Here is a 21,593-nt window from a genome sequence, read left to right as displayed (position 1 = left end):
AAAAAGTGATGTATATAATGATTGAATTAATTTTGGCCGCTGATAATTACTCAGGACTGCATCTCAGGTCATTGTGATTTTGCACATCTTGCCACTTTAGTTTGGACCCAGTCATATGCAAATCAATCTTGACCCTGCTATATTTTTTCTCATCCATTTACTTACAAGTAGATTCTCAGTTTTTTTCATATAGGAACACAGTGACCAAATGAAACATTATATAGATATCACACTCATAGCTCACAGACAGCAGAGTATAGCAAATATAACAGGATCAAATAGCTCACAGGATCAGACATTAGACCGGTTACAGTAACAATGGTAATACAATTATTAAAGCTTTTTCAATACAATGCATACTGCAGACACTACAACTACTGCAGTAATTGACCTGTTGATACTTCTGATTAATTAATAATGTATGCCTGTCATCATAAAGATTATGCACTAAAAGCAAATTCACTGCACAGACCGAACTAACTTTTTCGGGGCGTGGCCAAACTAGGCCTAGACTAGGCCCGACTCCATCATGTATTTCTGCGTTTCCAATTATCCTCTCATCGCACTAATAAAATACTTTGTATACACAAGCTGTGCTTTATGAACTCGGAGGAAGGTTTCCATCCCAAATGTAACTGCTCCTGGCCTTTCCTGAATGGATGTCAGTAGATCTACTCATTATATGAGTCTGCCATTGTTTTGTGTGTAACTAGATTTGCATTGTCACATCCAATGACATTAGTCCAAGAAGAAATCAATAATTTTTCATTTAGGTGATGGTGCTTGGTAGTATTGCATAATATTGTTGCATTTAATTCTTAATTGTGATAGGTTGCATCTAGCAACAATTTGCTCATGTTGTTCACTTAATGCTACTGTGTGGTTTTCTCCTGTGTATTTTTTTTTTTAAAAGAGCTCATTTTGGAGGTGAGCTATACGTTGCTTCCTACTCATTGAGAGCAGACCCTTGTCTATCAGTCTCATGCTTGGGGAATAGACTTATTTTAATAATTGTTTATGAGGTTTGAATTTATTTCAGATTGCTTGCTCCATTGAGTTTAAGAGTTTTGCAAATCCCCTACATATGATTTATTATGCTGTTTTCACTGATTTTGAGAATAACCATATTCTGCCTTCTATAAAACACTTATGTACCTTATTAAACTTTGATGTTCTCTAATGCATACCATGACTTAAGAACACTTTTTTAATTGGTGATGCTTATTGTTGAAATGACAATTTTGACATCAGCTCATATTTTTGAGGCCAAGACTGCCCCGGTCCTGTGAAGGCACTGTATCTCAAATATTATCAAAAATTGTATCAACAGTTTGATGAAAAATGCAGACAATACAGATAAGAGATTAGTTTGATCCAGATCTAAAATATATCCCCTTCCTGGAGTATGTCAAAACTCTTTGTTCCTATCATTTAGATTGATTGGAATACTTGTGGTGCTCTAGTGTTACTGAACTGCTCCCAAGCAAAATATTGTGAGAATCAATAGGGCAAATGCATTCAGGGAGATTGTGGTTTTGATCGAGTGCATTGCGGTATTTATAGTTTGGTTCATCTTCTTATGGGGTTATGAAGGATAGTGTCTGCAAACCTTCTGCTTACGTTATTTTGGTCTGAGTCAGATCTTTGAGTTAGATTGTTGGTCCTCATTATTGTGTCAGCTTAGTAATTGTTGAATGTGCCCAAAAATGATTGAATTATTGTGATTCATGTTGAGGCTATCTTTGGTTTGATAAATGGATTAGGGCCGAGAAATTGACATACTCATATTTATGTTATTGATCTTGCCTGTGTGTGTATTCTGAGTTGCCACATTTTCATCCTGATCAGGATCTTTTCTGAATTGCTTCAGGGATACTTGGATGTGCTACAATCTAGATTAGTGATTTTTTATTAAAAGGTGGGCTGCATCTGGTTGAAAACTTGCCTGGGCGTGAATGATTGTGCCAGAAAGGTTTTATTCTTGTCCTACAGTGAGATCGGTTCCCTTATTTCCTTATTTAGGTTAGTCAGACAAGATATTGTGTATTCCTTCATTTCTTTGAGATTTTGAAAACCCTTTGGGATAGTGAGCCCCACTGCAATTGATGAATCATCACAGTGAGCAGCAATGTGATAGATTGATTGCTGCTGATGGTTGTGTTTTAATTGATGTACTAGAAAACGAGTATGAGTATCCATTAATCTGTAGCAGCTGACCCTGAAAGTGTAGCATGACCTAGTTGGATTATTCCTACTAATATATTTTCATCTAACTATGATTACATTGGTCTACTTGTTACTACAGAGTAGTTGAGAGAGGCACCAAGGAGATAAATCAATATTTACCTATTGAAAACTGAATTTGGAAGAATTTCACAAGGCTCAATTGGTGCAGAAAGACTCACTACATATAATGAGGGTTAATTGAATTATATCCGTAAGAAAGCAGGTCGGTGTGAATGTGATGCATACGATAGGCTTGACATTTTGGCAGAAGAATGTGACACTGATTTATATAAAAGAACAGATTTGTGCAGAAATTACAGAATGGATTTGACTGAAGATGAAGCAAATGGAATGGGTGTATTAGTCATATGTACATATATCATAGAATTAATTAACTGCACAAACGATTGGGTAGATTTAAGAGAATACAGGCAAGTTTGAAAACAAAGGGACTGGTAAAGCACAAAAGAAGGGGTCAGAAACAGAAAAAGAAGAGAATTTAACTGTGAGTGAATATTCGAATAAATTGTTTGAAATCATTGTTCCAAATGTTTTATGGGCTAAATACAAGGAATCTGAACATGGCCAAAAGAGGAGACTCAGGTTGTTCCTCATCATAAAGGTCCAGCTCTTGCTGTTATGGGGAAGTACAAGAATGTGATTTCATGCATGTAGCTCCAAAAATACAACAGAACATGCTAAATGAAATGGGTCATTTTAATAGAGTTTCATTTTTCATCAAAATCCTCTGATCCTTAACAATGATTTTCCCAAGATTTCAGCGACTTTATTCCTACTAGACCAAATCAGTCATAATGACGGTACCAGGTTGGGGAGGCGGATTGCGTGTTTGGTTCAGTCCTAGTGGTAGACCAGAGTGGCACATATGTAGAAGGTGAAGTGACTGGGCTCATAGTATCATTTCTAATCAATATATGTGTTACCCACTCCATGGTTATTCCAATGGAGGTTTCCACCCTATCCCTTTCAGTAAAAGAAGACCAAGTTGTAGAAATTTGCAATAACTAAATTACTAATCAGGTCACAGCAATTATTCATGTAAAAAAGGCTCCACATGAAAATAATCAGGCATTTCTAATATATGAAATGAGTTCTGTGAAGCTTTCAAGCTTAAATAAAATCTAATTATTACCATTTCTCACAAAAGAAGCTACACCTCCTGATTTAAGACACACGTGAAAGAGGATGTATGTGATTGTGCAGGCAAAGAAATATTAGAACGGACAGGGTATGTGGAAGGAAAATGGCACCTGCAACGTGTGTGCGTTAGTGTGTAGCTACATTGTGCGTAAGACGGTGCCACAGGAAGAGGTTAACCCTGAACCTCTGAATACAGACACAAGTCAATACAACAACAACAGGCATGTGCATACGTCAACAGTGTAATCCTCCTTACAACTCAGGCACCCGTGCCCCATGATGCAAGTATGCCTGCATTGGCATCAGTGCAGGGACAAAGGCAGGAATGCACTGTATTCTTTTAATTATGGTTCATTTCTGCCCTTTCCCTATCATGCAGCGCAGCAAGGTGACTGCTGCACTGCATGACTTTCTAGTAAACATGCTGCTTATATTTTTAGTCCCTCATTCAGGTGAGATTTTGCTTATTGGTACTCAAACTCAGAATTTGACAAACAATAGTCTAACTAAAAATGAGCAGAAAAGTTTGGAAGCTGACAAGATTTCAGTCAGGAGATAGAAAACCTTGAGTTTCACAACAATGTTTTCAATTGCGAACAAACATAATGATAATGAAGATTTTGAGTACAATTGCATTGGTGTGAATGGATCATGTAGAAATTCAAGGCCAGACATACAAGATGTACCACTTGAGCTGGCTGATTTAATTTTGTTTGTGGATGGTTCTTGTCTGAGTCCATCGTGGAACACTGTGACTGACGGTGAACAGACATAATATCGACTCCAAAATATCGTTTGGACAGAATATCGAGTTTTAAATATCGTTTGGAGAAAATATCGACAGGACAGAATATCGACAGCCAAAATATCGTTTTTAAGGTAAGTGAAGTAATATCGACTGTAAATAATATCGAAAGTAAAAAATATAGTTTTTTATATAATATGTAATTATTTATAGTGTTTTTATGTTATAATATGTGTGAAAAGTGTCATTTTATGTTATAATTATTTTTAATTAATGATTTTTTTAAAATTATTGTGTAATTTTATTCTGTAACGGGTTGTGGGTTTATAGGGGAATAGGGTGGGAAGTAATTTAATTATAATTAATTAAATATGTAAATGTATTAATTGGTAGTAATAGTTAATTAATTGGTAATTAAATATTATATGTTAATTATTTAAAATTTAATTGGTAATTAATTTAATTTAATTTATTAATTGCTAATTATGTAAATTAAAATAATGTATTTCCTGTAGCGGGTTGTGGGTTTATAGGGGAATAGGGTGGGAAGTAATTTAATTATTATTTATTAAATATGTAAATGTATTAATTGGTAGTAATATTTAATTAATTGGTAATTAAATAATATTTGTTAATTAATTAAAATGTAATTGGTAATTAATTTAATTTAATTGATTAATTGCTAATTATGTTAAATTAAAGGGGTATTTTTAAGGTTCAGGGTCAGTTTTTAGTTTTTGGGTAAAGGGGTATTTTTAGGGTTCAGGGTCAGTTTTTAGTTTTTGGGTAAAGGTGTATTTTTAGGGTTCAGGGTCAGTTTTTAGTTTTTGGGTAAAGGGGTATTTTTAGGGTTCAGGGTCAGTTTTTAGTTTTTGGGTAAAGGGGTATTTTTAGGGTTCAGGTTCAGTTTTGGGTTTTTGGGTAAAGGGGTATTTTTAGGGTTCAGGGTCAGTTTTTAGTTTTTGGGTAAAGGGGTATTTTTAGGGTTCAGGGTCAGTTTTTAGTTTTTGGGTAAAGGGGTATTTTTAGGGTTCAGGGTCAGTTTTTAGTTTTTGGGTAAAGGGGTATTTTTAGGGTTCAGGGTCAGTTTTGGGTTTTTGGGTAAAGTTTTTTTTTAGGGTTCAGGGTCAGTTTTGGGGTACAGGGGTACAGGGGTACAGTGTAAAAATAAAGTAAAATTAAATTTACATTAATTTAATTTAATGAAATGAAATTAAATTAAATTATATTTAAATAATTTTAAATAATTTAAATTTAAAAAAATTATTATATACTTACCAATACTTACGTTGTAATGGTAGTGCGTTGTAAAAGTTGCGTTGTAACGTCATATATCCACTGTTGCACTCTTTGCAGTGGGAATAGTAATTTTTACTCTTTTGTATTTGTACGTTAATAATATTGGCTATTATTTAATTAAATTTTGTTACTATATATATATATGTTGTAAGAAATATGATTAAAAAATATTATTTTTTTACTTTCATTAATTATTTAATTATTAAAAGTTATTTTAAGTATTGTTAATTATATTTTAGTAATTAATTTTTTATATTAATGTAATTAAACATTGTTTTTATTAAAGTCGATATTTTTTACAACTATATTTTGTTAACGATATTTTGTACTTGATATTTTTGTACTTACCTGTTTGTACATACAAACTCGATATTTTGGTTGTAGATATTTTCTCGTCGATATTTTGGGTAGTCGATATTTTGGTAGTCGATATTATTTCAGTGATCCGTGACTGACATATGCACTCTGCACTATATCAAATATTGTAGAAGCAGTATACTTTCATAATGTAACCTCAGCACAAGTAAAAGATATGCTTGCTTTAATATGAGCATGCTGTTTATCCAATCATTTGAGTGTGGGAATTTACACTGACAGCCAGTATAATGTTGGTGTGATCTACAATTTCAGACAATTGAACACAAAGGCATTTTATGACATCTTCTTGTATCCCCTATCCACAGTGAGACATGTATTGTGAATCTTTTGCAAACATTAAAGCAATCGAAAGAGATTTCGGTGGTCAAGTGTGTTACCATTAAAACTGGAAACAATATGACCACGTTGGAAAGTTGGTATGCTGATGATGTTGCAAAATACATTGCTCTTGAATCACCAGAAGATGAAAGAAGAAGTGGGAAATAGCAGGTTGTACAAACGATCAGAATGGAATTTGGATTTCAGCATGAAACAAACATGTCTCATCCAACTCGGTATTGTCACCAATGTCCATACCAATACATGTTTTTCAACACATGTAGGTTGTGACGCCAAGATTATACTTTTCAAATGTGGTTAAACCCACACTTTGGAGCTGCAACTCACTTTCCAACAAGTAATCGCAGGTAGAAGCATGCTAGTGACTATTAGTTACGTATTAAATTCTGAGGGTCTTTTTAGCAGCATCCAGTTAGATTGCATCAAGATGCCTGTTCATAGTAATCTTAGGTACATTATACTGACGGTGTGCTTATTATCGAGATGTGCTGAAACCTACTGAACAAGGAGATATGACAGTAGCCAAACTACTACTACCTGATATATATTTTTTGACCGAGACACGGCTTAATGATGATTTGGTCGCCGAACCTAATTTGGCTCTACCCCCCGACTACTCTATCTGTATGGTAAATAGAGGACATGGGGAGGCGGCATTGCTCTGATCATCAAATATTGTTACTCCTGTCTCCTTAACAAAATCACAATTGAGGGATGCGAATGCGCTCGTTTTAGCATTTCCGTGAGTACCCATCTTACCCTTTCTGGGTTATTGATGTACAGGCCACCTGGACCAGCTACCGGTTTTAATAATGCTCTCTTAGAGACGGTCGCAACGCTTGCCGTAGGGACTGCTAATTTTAGCATTTTTGGCGATTTAAATCTCCATTTTGATCCTGCTCAGGACCAGACTAACTGCACCTTGCTTGTGGATTTAGCCGCATTCCAACTCTATCAATTGGTCGCAAGCCCTACACACAGAGGGGGACATTTGTTAGATCCCATATTTACGAACATCGAGGATGCCATGGTGGCGACTCCCACCCCTGTGGCTTGGTCAGACCATCTTCTGGTCGAAATGACTTCCCCCATATCAGAACCATCACGTAAAAACACTCAACAACCTGTCTATAAACGACCTTGGCGAAAGCTTCGACTTGAAGACTTCCATGCACTTTTAAGAGCCGACTCTTTGGGTCCTTTTAACAATGTCGAGACAGGCTATGAGTTGTTCTGCGCTTGGATTACCCGGGCGCTTGACTCTCCTATCCCGGCGACCTGGTTTAAGGGACGCTCTTAGGAGTCTAGCCCCTGGTATAATGACACCCTGACTTTACTGAGGAAGGTGTGTAAAAGAAATGAACGCGAATGAGGAAAGACTATGACCCCGGAAAAAAGTTTATTACTTGGCTGAACTTAAATCATATCATGGAGCCATCTGCATTCACTGAGATTAAGCGGAATCCTAACCCTGCCAAATTCATTTTTAAAGCCTGCTCAGTTCAGAGAGTCCTCCCTGCTCTGTCTGACACCTCTACGCCAGATCATCAATGCCTCTTTTTCGTCCGCTACTGTGCCGACAGCACTCCTGGCTATGGCGGAACACCTACGGACCATCCTCGACTCTGGTTAAACGGCGGCACTGATGCTGCTGGATCTCAGTGCCGCCTTTGACAAGGTCTCACATAAGGTTCTGCTTCACCGTCTTGAGGCAGGTATTTCTGACCTGGCCCTTGAATGGTTCAGATCTTTCTTGACCGGAAGGTCTTTCCGTGTTTCCACCCCTCCATTTTTATCTCAGGCGCATCTTATTGAGCAAGGCGTCCCCCAGGGCTTGGCATTGAGCCCCACATTGTTCAATCTTTATGTTCCGCCACTAGCTGCTGACGCCAGGCAGTGGGACCTCACTATGGTCTCATATGCGGACGACACGCAGCTGGTGGTTGCCCTAACTGAATGCTCGACCCTGAATGTCTCCAGGTTTAAAAGCGGCCTCACGGCAGTGGCAGACTGGATGACGTCTAATTGTTTGCAATTAAATGCATACAAGACGGAAGTTCTGCTGGTCGGTAAGAACACTGACTTATGGGGCGACCACTGGTGGCCTAATGCGTTGGGTAAGGCCCCGGAACCTAAGAGAGAAGTCAAGAATTTGGGGGTGTGGATGGACTCCTCTCTTAGTTTCTGTTTCCACACAACAAAAAGTTGCTGCCATATGTTTTGGCATTTTACGAGGTCTTAAACCTATTTTAAAGTTTTTCGACTCATCTACTAGACAACTGATAGTCCAGTCTACTGTTCTCTCTTGCTTGGACTACGCCAGCTCCCTGCTTTTGAGGGCCAATCAATCTGAGATCGCCCGGATGCAGCGCATCCAAAATGCAGCAGCCCGAGCCTTAGTTGTCTTCCTCAGTTTTGTTCCATCACCGACACCATCCGGAGACATCACTGGCTCCCCATGGCTCAACGGATTCAGTTTAAGACACTATGTCTCTCTTTTAAAATTCTGAAATTCGCCACACCCAAAATGCTCTGCAATGTATTGACCCGGTATGTCCCTTCCCGTGCATTACGTTCTGCAGGACAGCACTTGGTCATGGTACCTCGGGTGAAAAGCTGCCGAGCAGGAGGCCGCTCCTTCCGCTATCTGGAAACAAAGCTGTGGAACTAGCTACCGGTACACATACGAGAACTGGATGTCCTGCTGGATTTCAGGAAGGCAGTTAAAACTCCCCTTTTTCCCCTAAAATAAGCTCTCCTGGACATTGTTTTGCTGGGCTCCACTGTAGTCAGTTGTTTTTAGTTGCTAGAAGCGCTGGGACGCCCCTTTGCTGGGGCAGCTGAGCGCTATATAAGCTGTCATAACATAACATAACATAACATAACTAATAAGGGAGTTGATCCTTATATTCGGTTTGCCAACTTTTTTAGACTCAGATAATGGTACTCACTTTTAAAATTGAGGTGATCAAGTTATTTTGTACAGCTTTACAAATTAAACAGAAGTTCCATTGTAGCTACAGACCAGAACAATCAAGAGTCATAGAACGAGTCAACGGTTACTGAAGTTAGATAAACTGAAATTGCCTGATGAACTTCAACCTGTAATGATGACCATCAGAAACACACCACATAAATAGACAGGACTTTTCCTCCTCACAATGTTTGAGTGGAGAGAACCACGAGAAAACCTTGAAATGAATCAGCAGCACTTGTTTCAATAAGTCATGACATTGAATTGGATTACTGCAGAGACCTAGCTGATGTTGTATGCTCCATCTCTCACCAGGTTTGCTACAAGGATCCAAAGGGGGGTGGCGAGGATCAAAATCAAGATCAGAATCAATTTCAAAAAGTTCAAGAACAGCAAAAACAAAGATAACACTGAACAACTCAAAATCAAGGCGTGAAGTTGAAAATGTGAGTTTCTGAAATCCCCAGAGGAAATAAGTTTGCAGTAAAAAGAGAATTAAACTGTTCCAGGAAGAAACAACACAAAGGTGAACCAAGTGGCAAGTGAGGCTGAAGATGCAGCAGTAGTCATAAGCAGATCTGCAAATGAAAAAGGACACGGAGGAGATAAATGGTCTTAAATTGTGAGAGGAAGAAAGAGAGTGTTCAAGAAAGTTGAGAAACTAGAAATAATCAGAAAAGATTTAGAGCAAGGAGGTCAAGACTCTTATGAAAGAGAAAGCGAGAAACCTGTAGCCAAAAGATCAACAAGACAAAGAGTGAAAGAGTGACACATAGAAAACGTGCAAATCCTAAATTGCCATACTTAGTTTATTTTGAATCTGATATGGAATCATTGAGTTAACAAATTGCCAGAACCACCATGATCTAATGTAAATATTATAAAATATATATATTTCTAGATTAATGAAACAATTTATGCACGGAGATTCTTAGTTTGACTTTATATTATTTTGTACCTTAGGTATGTAGTCGAGGATAACAGGGTTCATTTCTTGAATTTGCACCGAATTTATGACCCGAGGCTTTATACTAGGCACACATATGCAGTGACTGGGGGTGAATGTTTTGCCATTGTGCAACATTTCGTCGATCATCTTGTGTGTTTTGCTGTTCACCCAATGTGGGAACGGTATGCCCAGACGTGGGTCCCTTGCTCACTAAGCCACTGGAGTGAAGCTATCCTGGCTGAAGACGGCTGTTAGCCAGAAACCGGTCCTAGGATGCTTGATTCCGGTCCAGGGAAGACATGGTTTGGCAGTTCAAGCTGGACTGTTCCCATGAGGCACAGGGTCAAGACTGATTTTCATATGGCCATGTCTGAACTGGGGTGGTTTGGTGAGCAAAATAACGATGGATTAAACCCAGATCTGTGACTGGGGGTGAATGTTTTGCCATTGTGCAACATTCCGTCCATCATCTTGTGTGTTTTGCTGTACACATATGCAGCAGGCATCTTTTTTTGGCTTTGCTTTTAATTTTTACACATCTCAATCAAAGGTGGCTGTCAGGACGGTGCGCCTGAATCAACAGCCATTAGTGATTGTCATTTGTAAAAATAAAATACCGAAAGAAACACTTCTACAAACATAATGAGTAAGAAATGGTCCCTGGAGGCCCTATTGGTGCATTCACTCTCCCGGGCTCTCATCTTAGCTGCAGCTAAACTGACTCTGGGACCACAGCTGTGCGATTGCTTGCTGCTTCTGTTGTAAATAGAGCATGCTTTACAGAGTTTCAGGACCTGCATTCATTATTAGGAAGACTAATTGGATCTCTAAAACCTCCCCCGCTGCAGGCTTTATCTCCTGACGCAAAGGTATTTGTACGTCAAAAGGGCTTGCATAACAGCAGGTTAGTGCCTATATTTAGTCTGTCTACCATTTCTCTGAAGGTGCTCTACCTCGCGCTCCCTTTTGTGCGTCATCAGAGAGGTCTTGGGGAAGTTGAGAGCACTGAAGAGAGAACGGGACAGAGATCAACAAGACCACATTGTTTCTGGAAACGCTTTTTCGGAGATATCAAAAAATGAATGCTGGGAGGACAGATACGCACATCAAAGTCGTGTAAAACAATGTGAGTCTGACAGATAGAGACAAAGGGTTAGATTTACAATGACGTCAGGCAAGGCAATGCAGCAAGAAAACGTGTTGCACTGTTTTGCATGACAGGTAGAGAGAAGGAATGTGCCATATCTACTAAGATATTATGAATTCCTGCTTTCTCCCTGCCCTTGTGCACTGAGTGCTGCCTAGCGCCAACGCAGGCACCCTTATGCTTGCAACAGTGCCTCTGTTACAGGCATGATTGTTTTTGTGCAGAAAAGGAGAACATCCTGCCTATAAACAATACTTAAAACCTTGCATGCTCATGACGAGATCAGCTTATCATGAGGCACAGTGGCGCTGAGCTTGTCATGACCGCCACGGCGCTCATATGCAGGGATAATTCCCCTGCCTTGCTGAACGTTCTGTGGAAACCGGCGTGGTCATGGCGAGCTCAGCTCGTCATGTTCACAGTGCCACCGTGCAGCGTGACGAGCCAAGCTCGTTTCAAGCACGTGGCACAGTGCGCCCCCCCTTCCCCCAGCACCGCGGGGGAATTAGCATTGCGGCGAAGGGGTTAAAGCATTTTCATCTTTCTACTTGTGCTGCATAATACAGTACACATAGGAAGAGGAAATAATGAGGAGAAATAAAGATATTTCTACTTGTTACACCTCTGTTGAGGAGGCGTTCCATTTTGGCCCAATCCCAGGTTTACTACCCTTAGTAAATCTGGGATTACGCCAAAATCCATGGGTGGGTGCATAGGAACACCAATGCTCAAACCATGGAATGCCTTCCCATTGCAGAGTAATGCACGGTAGGTGGTTTGTATTACCATGCGTTACTCTAGACGTACATATATAGTTTGGTGGTATATCTGCCTTCTGCAGAAATGTATGTTTAACCTGCAGGTGACATTTTCAAATTTAGGCTGGGCAATTAATCAGTTTTTTCAGTTCATTAACTATAGCTATTATTCTTTCACAACTCAAGATACCTATTAACCCCTTGCGTGCTTCTGATGGAACCGTTCCGTCACAAGCCTCGGGTGTGCTGTGCTGGTGACGGAACGGTTCAGTCACGGCCCGCTCGCCGCGCATGCCTGCGCTGAGGGTTCTATTGGGTGGGCGGGGCCGTGACGGAACCGTTCCGTCACAAGCACAGCGCGCTCGAGGCTTGTGACGGAGCGGTTCCGTCACGAGCACAGGAGCGCCGCGCGGCCCCCCTCCTCCTTAGCACTGCGGCAGAATAGCCGCCGCAGCTAAGGGGTTAATATTGTTCAATTCAAGGTACCCATTTGAATAACTGCAAATAGTTGAGACTGAGTTTTACCTATCCATATTTGACCTTGTGACTTAAACTTAAAAGACACATCTCAGTGGAAGGTTTGATATCCTAGTGAGGTATCATAACAAGAGAGAGTCATAGGATAGCTGATGCTGATAGAGCTGTCCTTGGAGAAGGTTGTAAAACCATTGAGCTTTCATTAATTGAACTAAATTTGTTATCTGCAGATTTCTGCTGCAGATGTCTTATAGAGGCCTCCTAATAGACCAACGACCCGTGGACTATGCATAAACCTCTGCATCAGCCACAATCACTTTCTGAAGAAGTGTGGCTCACCGATTAGAGCATCAGACCCTGAGGCGGAGGTCTGGCCTGGGACCAGGGTTCAATTCCCGACGCGGCAGGATCTTGGGCTCAATGTCCATGGACTCGATCATTCTCGCCTCGGCGCCTAGTCTAATCATGAGTCCCACTCTGCAACTCTGGGCAATAGCTTGCTTAATCTCCACAACGGCCCCGAAAGCACTAGGATGCCTGGCTTCACCTTAGGTAGGGGGCAGTAGGGGGAATCTCACAGGGAAAGCCAGGAAGGGTTCCAAAGCGGTATACAGCGCCAGGATGCCTGAAAGGTGATAGTGCGCTTTACAAGTATACATACTGAGACATTTTTCAAGGAAAAAGTGGAAGAGAGATATATGCCCTGTTCCCCAGACCTATGTACTTCTACTGACAAGGGAAGCCTACAAGATTGTTTGCAAGCCATAGGAGGCTGTATTAGCAAATTTAAGAGCATTACATATTCTAGGCTATTCACTGAGGCATAGGTCCTGGGTGGTGTTTAGGGTGTGACACCCCCCAAATAAGAGCATTCTTGGTTTGGTAGTTGGATCTGGGGGCCCTGAGTAGGGTTTGTTATATGAGAGTTGAATGTCTTGTTTTTGTTTTTCTTTTTCAAAGAAGCCAAGCATGAAAGACACAACGGCCACCTTTAATGTAAATGATAGAGAGTTAAAAAGACAGAGGTACCCATCTGGAGGCTGAATTTCAAAAATATGAAACCAGATAACATGAAATCAACACTGGCTTCCCTGCCTGTCCAATGTGCGTGAGACTAGAGGCAAATATTTTATTTCACAGAGCCTCTTGTATTGTATTAGACCTGACAGCCTTAGAGTTGTTTTCCCTCCAATTGTTTACATACCTTCTCCATTTTCTGACCAAACTTTCAGCCTTCGAGCATGTGTTTAAAGCGTGGTTAAAATGTGTAAAACAATTGGTGTGCTTTCTCCCTCTAGAATGTGTTTAAGGTAGTTTTCTGTCCAACCTATGAGTCTGCACCACTCTAAAATTGTAACGTTTCATTCATGTAATTTCATAGGCAACCTCCAAGTTACACAATACCTTTGTGGATTCAGTGATTATCTAATATTCAGTTATATGTCTTGAGAATGATAATGCATTTATTTAGTTAGAATTTTGACATTTTCAGTTTAATCTGTTGGCATAAGGTAACATGCATAGTTGTATTCGTTTGATTTTTTACATTTTGTGATAGGTTCTAAGCTCACTTTGGTGCACTTTATTTTTTTGGGTAGGGGGCGTTTTGAGGTTTCCATTAGTTCACAGTATGGAGGGTGGAGTGCAATGTCACGTGGTAGCAATTGACCTCAGGTGCACAGAGTCAAAGTGTAACGATGGAAATAAGGCCACAGAATGCTTAAGTGTTTTGATAGGTCAACCAAAACCAGAAAAAACGTTTTCCCCTAAAATGGAGAATAGGCACATTGATCGCTCTTAATGGAGGCAATTACTGTTTACAAGAAGTGTGTAAGTGTTCTGCCTGTTGGGGCAATGTGTTCACTGGCTGCATGTTGTATCGTACTATTTAGTCAGCTTCTCACAGATGTTTTTTTTAAACACGATGCAGCAGGGATGTTTAGAGTTTAATTTGAATTTTGAGGCATGATGTGCGACCCGTTTGCGCATGCTAAAACATATTGGGCCATGTACATCGCCTATTTTGTGAGTAGAATTTTGTTGCGACTTGCTAAATAGGTTTTGTGGCTCGCTATTTGGAAGGGGCGTTCCCTTCCAAATAGTGAGTCTCAAAACAATGTACTAATGTTTTGTGAACGCAATTGCAGTCGCAAAACACCCGCAATTACCACCTACGTCAAGATGGTGCTAATGCATTTGCAAATGGGAAGGGGTCCCCAGAGGACCCTTTCCCCTTTGCAAATGCATGTAAAACAATGTTTTAAGGGCCGGCAGAGCCGTTTCATTTTTTTCTTTTTCTTTTTTTTTTTTATGCATTCTGTTTTCCTTTAAGGAAAACTGGCAGCATTTAAAAAAATAAAAGCTGCTTCATTAAAACACAGTCCCAGACATGGTGGCCCGCTGAGCCCAGCAGGCCACCATCCCTGGGAGGGCTGGCATTCGCAATGGTCTTGCAAATCGGGAGAGGCTCATTAATATTAATGAGCCTCGTAATTTCCGACCCCATTGGGATTCGCAAAACACTGTTGTACATTTCATTTAGCGCCTCGCAATTTGCGACTCACAATGTGTTGCAAATTGGGAGGCACTAAATGGAAGGGTCTTACATCTGGCCAGTGGCCACCAGAAGTTAAGGTTTTTAGAATTTAATGCTCTAAAATGATTATACATTTTTTCTGATTTTGGGGGGTTGAGTTGTAGGCAATATTTGATGCACTGAATTTTCATAGAGGGCTGGTATTTAGTGGGGAGAGATGTTGTTCTAGAGTGACTACCATAATGTTTTTTTTAACTTTCCTGTCACAGCTACCCCTGAAGAAGAAAGTCATTCTTAAAATGCATTGAATTTATCAGAAACAAGGATGAAAGATGTATTGTTATACCAAAAATGAAACATCAAGGACTTACCTTTTATGGTTCATCTCTGCCAAAAAAAACTGTGAAATGTGAATGTCGTGGAGCTCAACTTGTTTGAACTCAAAAAAATGGGACAACATTGTTAAAAGAATTGGCAAAAGAAATGTTTAAAAGCAATGATGACTTGGATCAGATTGCGAAATACAGGGGCCTACGGGCTCCCCTTCCAAGGCTATGCACCTTGAACTGTTGAACCAAGTCGGTCACAGTTGTGTCTAAAAGGCGAACCTTTTGCCTGATCCAGACCTTCCCTTTTTATACCGACCATACATCCCATCTCCAACAATTTAAAACCATGGAACAATATTGAGCCGCAAAAATTTTTTACTCCAAATTGCTTGCTTCTTACTCAGATCCTCACACTGACCCTGAGATCACAGCCTCCTTTTATACAAACTGGATTCTGGATGCAGTTAATACAACGGTCTTCACAAAAAAACAGGTCCACCAAGAGGGCCACAACGTCTGCTCCTTGGTTTAATGAAACCCTCAGGCTTGAAAAACAAATCTGTAGACACCAAATGGCGTTTGGACTACGACCCCGTCCAAAAATTATGTTATAAACAGGCACTGTCCAAATATAAACAATTTCTGATTACAGAAAAAAGTAAATTTTACTGTAACCAAATAGAAACTACACAAGACTCAGTGAAACATCTTCATCAGGTTTTTACTTGTCTATCTGGATAAGACCCATCCACCCTCATAGCTGCTACTCAAAATCTTTGCAATTCATTAGCAACTTACTTTCAAGGAAGAGTTAGTGACATTTATTCGCACTTTAAAACTCACACTTCCAGAAACTCTCCAGGTCACTCCAGAATCTATTGCACATCTCCTCACTACCATCAATTCTGGATCACCTGAAGACCCTTGTCCTCCTTCAATTCTCAAGCTATTTCATGACATTATAGGTAACAACTTAGCCGAGATCTTCAATACAGTGTTCAAAACAGGCACATTTCCTTCCATTTGGAAGAAAACTATCATCAAACAGACTACTTTGGACCCGGCCAATGTAACTAGCTACAGACCTATAGCCTGTGTTCCATTCCCAGCTAAGATTGTTGTAAAAGTCATGAACGCTCAGTTATCTGACTTCATTGACCATAAGAACTGCCTTGATGAATCTCAATTCGGATTCAGAAAGGGGCATGGCACCTAAACTGCACTCATGAAGGCTGCTGATGAAATCAGGAAGATAATAGATGGAGGGGGGGCCGCAGTTTTGATACTGTTGGATCTCTCTGCTGCCTTTGACACGGTTGATATTGCGACTTTGATCGACCGTGTCACGGCAGCTGGGATCTCCTGTGAGGCAAAAGCCCTTCTCTCCTCCTTTCTTACTAATCGTGTGCAGTCGGTTACCCATGGCAACTTTAACTCTCCACAGTTCGCTCTGCCATGTGGTGTTTCCCAGGTATCCTCGCTAAGTCCGACGCCATTTAACATCTATGTGTCCGACTTGGCGAGGGTCATTAAATCTTATCACCTGGGCTTAACATCATATGGAGACGACACCCAATTAGTGCTGGCTGTTAACAACAACGGAGAGAAAATGGCCCACAATTTCCAGCAGGGAATGCTTGCAATTAGTGCATGGATGACTGAAAACTGCCTTAAATTAAACTCCGATAAGACGGAGGTGATGATTTTTGGTACTTTTCGTCCCGTCTGGTCCCCCATTTGGTGGCCAGCAGACTTGGGATCACCACCATCTCCAGTTGCTAAGGTAAGAAACCTGGGGGTTATATTGACAGTAAACTGTCATTCATGCACCATGCAAATACGGTTATCTCATCTTCATTTTTTATCATTAGGATGATAAAGAAACTCCTCCCCTATCTTCCCACTGCTGCTGTAAAGACCTTTGTCAGCATACTAGTTATGTCTCATGTTGACTATTGCAACGGGCTCTCTATCAATGCTCAAGAAAGAGTAATAAACAAGTTGCAGCTGGTGCAAATCGCGGCAGCTAGATTGCTCACAGGGCACCTCAATTTAAACCTATCTCCAAAGTCATTTGACAGCTACACTGGCTACCTGTAAGAAACAGAGCAAAATTTAAAGCATTATGTATTGCCTTTAAAGCAATCCATGCCTCCGGACCAGCATTTCAAAAACAATCACTATGTCCCTACACCCTTGTACGAACTTTACGCTCATCTACAGCAAACCTCCTAAAGGTACCAAAAACAAAAAAAGTCTCATGGGGTGACAGGTCTTTCTTAGTTTCTACGATCAAACTCTGGAATAGCCGTCCACCACAAATTAAGACAATTACATCTTTACTTACATTCAGGAAGCATATAAAACATGTTTTTTTCATCAATAGGCCATCTTCTCTCTTGCTAGCATGATCCACAGTGCCAAGACACCCACTGGTATTCGTGCGCTCAATAAGTATCTAAAATAAATAAGTAGACCATGGACAACCCAGAGGGCAGGGTGTAGTGTTTATAAATGGCAGGCCATGTACTTTTAAACTTTATATGACCTGGTAGTGTTTTGAAGTGAAACCTACTGCTGTGACAGGGCCACAAGAATAGCCACCAAGTTGACTGTATGGCTAGTATTCATAATTTGTTGAACACAATAGGAGAGTGACATACATACCTTGGTCCTGACAAATGACTTGAAACTTTTTCAAGTCTGCCTTGGCAGAAACATGTTGACCACATAAGATAGGGCAATTATAGCAAACCCCTTTCCATTCATTTATTTAACTCTATCCAATGGGGGCACCAGAATAAAGGACAATTTCCAACTACCATGAGATAGTTTTAGAATACACTTTTCACTAGTCTTACACTCTGCCGCTCACTCCTATACATCGACATTATTCCTCTTTATACCAAACACCTTCGCTCCTCCCCTTGGGGAGTTGTAGCCCACACTGGGGCTACAATAGAAGTGACGGAGCACTGCGTTTGCCTTCTTGCCTTAACGCCGCCCTGCCATTTCTGAAATTCAGGGCCGCAACATATTTGCAACAATATGGCGCAGCCTTGCATTTCCCCCTGCACTGGTGCTAAATGTAGCTTTCTGGTGCCAACGCAGGCACCCTTGCACCTTAGTGCAAGGATGTGTGCATTGCAGGGTACGATTGTTTATGTGCAAGAAGGTTTCCCTTCCTGCACATAAACAATCTTTAAATGGCGTTTTGTAACATCTATGTGTGCTGCTTGATGTAGCACACACTGAAGTTGAACAATGCTATTTTCTTTTTTTTAATGATTGTTTATGTGCAGGAAGGGACACCTTCTTGCACATAAATATTCAATGGCATTTGCTGGTTCCATATGTGCTGCACAACGCAGCACACATGGAAGCAACAAAAACGAGGAGAAATTAAACATTTCTCATAGTTACGCCAGGGTAAGACCAGATTTTCCCTGGCCTTAATTTTACCGCTGCCCCATATTTAAGCCATCTTTGTAAATAACGGGCAGCAATAAAATCGATGGATGATACAATGAAATGCCCACCACAATACCCATTGCCCCACCCTTTCAAGCTAAGTATAGTGTGAACAGGTGCCTTATTTACACTGCAGCGTTAAGCCACGTTAAGTGGTTTAATGCTGCCTTGTAAATAAGGTGAAGCCCGTATCGCTACCACAACGTTGTGGAAAGTGATGTTGTGGTGGTGATAGGGGTTTGTAATATGTCCCCGGGTTCCTTGCAGTCCCAGTGTGAGGAGGGAACCCAATGATGAAGCATGTCACCTTCGGGTGAGTGAGGGTTCTCGTCCTAACAGGGCAGTGCTCCATCTTTGCTTTGTCCATTCCTATCTGTCTCACTTACCAACATACATAGTGTGCATTATAATCTATATTTGAGCTGTACATTTTCCCCCTTTTCTGGGTAGTTTTAATGCTCCTATTAGACCGATATAACAAGGAGAGCAACCCAATTACCACCTGAGATCTTGGGATTTTACCTAACTGAAGGTAGGAGCAAGCATTGTTAAGAGATCTGGCGCTTCTTACACGAAACAAAAATACACAACCTGTATTATTCATTGAGTGGGACATCTTCTCCTGGATCCTACATATGTTGTTACTGGGGATTGTGGTACTTTCATCACCAAGATGGCACTATTTGTTGGGATATACTCGCATGTGTGTTCTTTAAAATTCTTGATGTAAGCCCCTCCTGTTTGTGCACAAAACAAAAACTATGAACATGTCTACAACTTGTTATAGCGCAAAAACTGTTGGATTGTTGAAAATTTAATGTAGACTACCATATCAATCATTGTTGTTTCTGATGCTTTTCAGTACAAGTTGAAGTGCATCTGACTATTTCAGTTTTGTTAACTTCAGTAACCATGGGCACTTTCTAAGCCTCTTGATGTTTCTGGTCTGTAACTACAATGGAACTTCTGCTCAATTGCCTGATATAAATTTATAACATTGCTATGCTCTTTCTAACCCCCGATATAACACTTGTATTAACTGCAATGTGAATGAGAATGTGATTCTCAATCGACACTCTCTGTCTGTTGGTCTGTGTGCATTGCCTGGTGGTCTAGTGGTCTGAGCGGATGAATAACTGTAAATGTGCGGTCTTTGTATGCATTACCTCTCTTGTTTGTTGCTGTGCCTGCACATGTTTAATCTTAGGTGAGCAAGGTCAATGTGTACTTGAATGCTTTGTGCCTCAGCGAAAAGGCATTCCACAGAAGCCACTTTCTGACTTTTCACTACAAATTTGTGTTTACCATCTCCACTGATAATTGCATTATCAACTTTAAAGGGATAAAACACTGAGTTATTATTTTCCAACTGAATAATTCTAAATACAATAAGAATTTGTTATCCAAATGAACCCTGGGCAAAGTACTACGCTACACTCGCGTAGTTTGCGCTACTTCGCACTACGCGAATTGCACGTAGCACAGAGCAAACACGCGTAGAGGTTATTTTTTGCTTGCTCGCGGTCCTCAACGTCAAGTTGGTGACCGTGAGCGAGCAAAATGACATCCCACAGGGAGGTCAGGTTTCTCATTGCGAGTGGTCGCATATGCTCGCGATCACTCACGATGAGACACTACCAGTTCTCGTTGAGAAAGCTGCTGCTCGAGTAGAAATCTACTCGAGCGGCAGAAAAGGAACGTTTGCACTGTGCAAGATGCGGTTTGTACTGATTGCACAGTGCGGACAAGCATCCGGCACGCAATTCCACCCTAGTCCGTCACCCTTGGAAGTGGGCCAGAAGGTTCTCTGCCAGCTCAATTGTGGTACCAGCAAAACTGATGGTTCATGACGCATTGCCTCCCAGAAACTCTACATCCGCCCCACTGTGTGGCACATCGCTTCACCTGACTCCACATTGGGACCACTGCATGACCCATCCCCAGTGCAGAGCTTTGCCTGACCACCCGCAGCCTTCCAGGAACTGCTGCTGCATGATGTTTCCTCAATGTAGACCTTCGCATCACAAGCCCCTCATAAGTGGGCATCCTCGACGAAGACACAGGGCTCCGCATTGCAAGCTCTGCAGCTTCTTCAGAACTTTGCATTGTCCCTCGCCCATAGCATCCTTGACGAAGATGAAGGACCTCACATTGCAGCTTCACTGCTATTAGGATTCTCCACAGTGCAATGCATCCTCTACAACCGGGATTTAAGGTACTTTATTCAGCGGGCCTAACTGGGTCCCTGTAGCTAGTCTGTACTCCATCATGGTTGGCTTGAACTCGTGAGCTTGTATCCTTTCCAGGGTGACCAGATGCATATAGTGGGAGCTTGGTGCTTTTTTTCACTTAAGTCTCTAAAATTGCATATCTTTAGCCCTACTCATTGGATTTTTATCATTACGGTCACAAATAATGTATTACATTTTTCAGAATTGGTGTGGGATTTCTTATTGTGTGATGTTTTCACTTTTTTACTCTTTGACATGCAGCAAAAACACATTACACATGGCCTCTAAGTAAAGCCTAACTTTATTTGTGCCAGGCTACTAAAGTGTTAAGCACATGTTCATTTGTGATTTGCTTGTGTTTCACTCTGACAAGAAATGTGGTTGCTACTTGAGTTGGGTTTCACTGGATTTCTTGTCATTTGAAAAGAAGCACTTCAACCATTACGCTGTTACAGAGAGTATATGCTTGCATGTGAGTAAGTTCATATTTTATGATCCTACCAAGCACAACCTATTTTAGTGTGCCTCGGGTGGGTGAATCAGCCAGAATCCTATTAGGGTGATATAACTCCC

Source organism: Lissotriton helveticus, chromosome 2_2 (assembly GCF_964261635.1).
Source record: "Lissotriton helveticus chromosome 2_2, aLisHel1.1, whole genome shotgun sequence".
NCBI classification, from domain to species: Eukaryota; Metazoa; Chordata; class Amphibia; order Caudata; family Salamandridae; genus Lissotriton; species Lissotriton helveticus.
Note: the sequence above shows the minus strand (reverse complement) of the source record.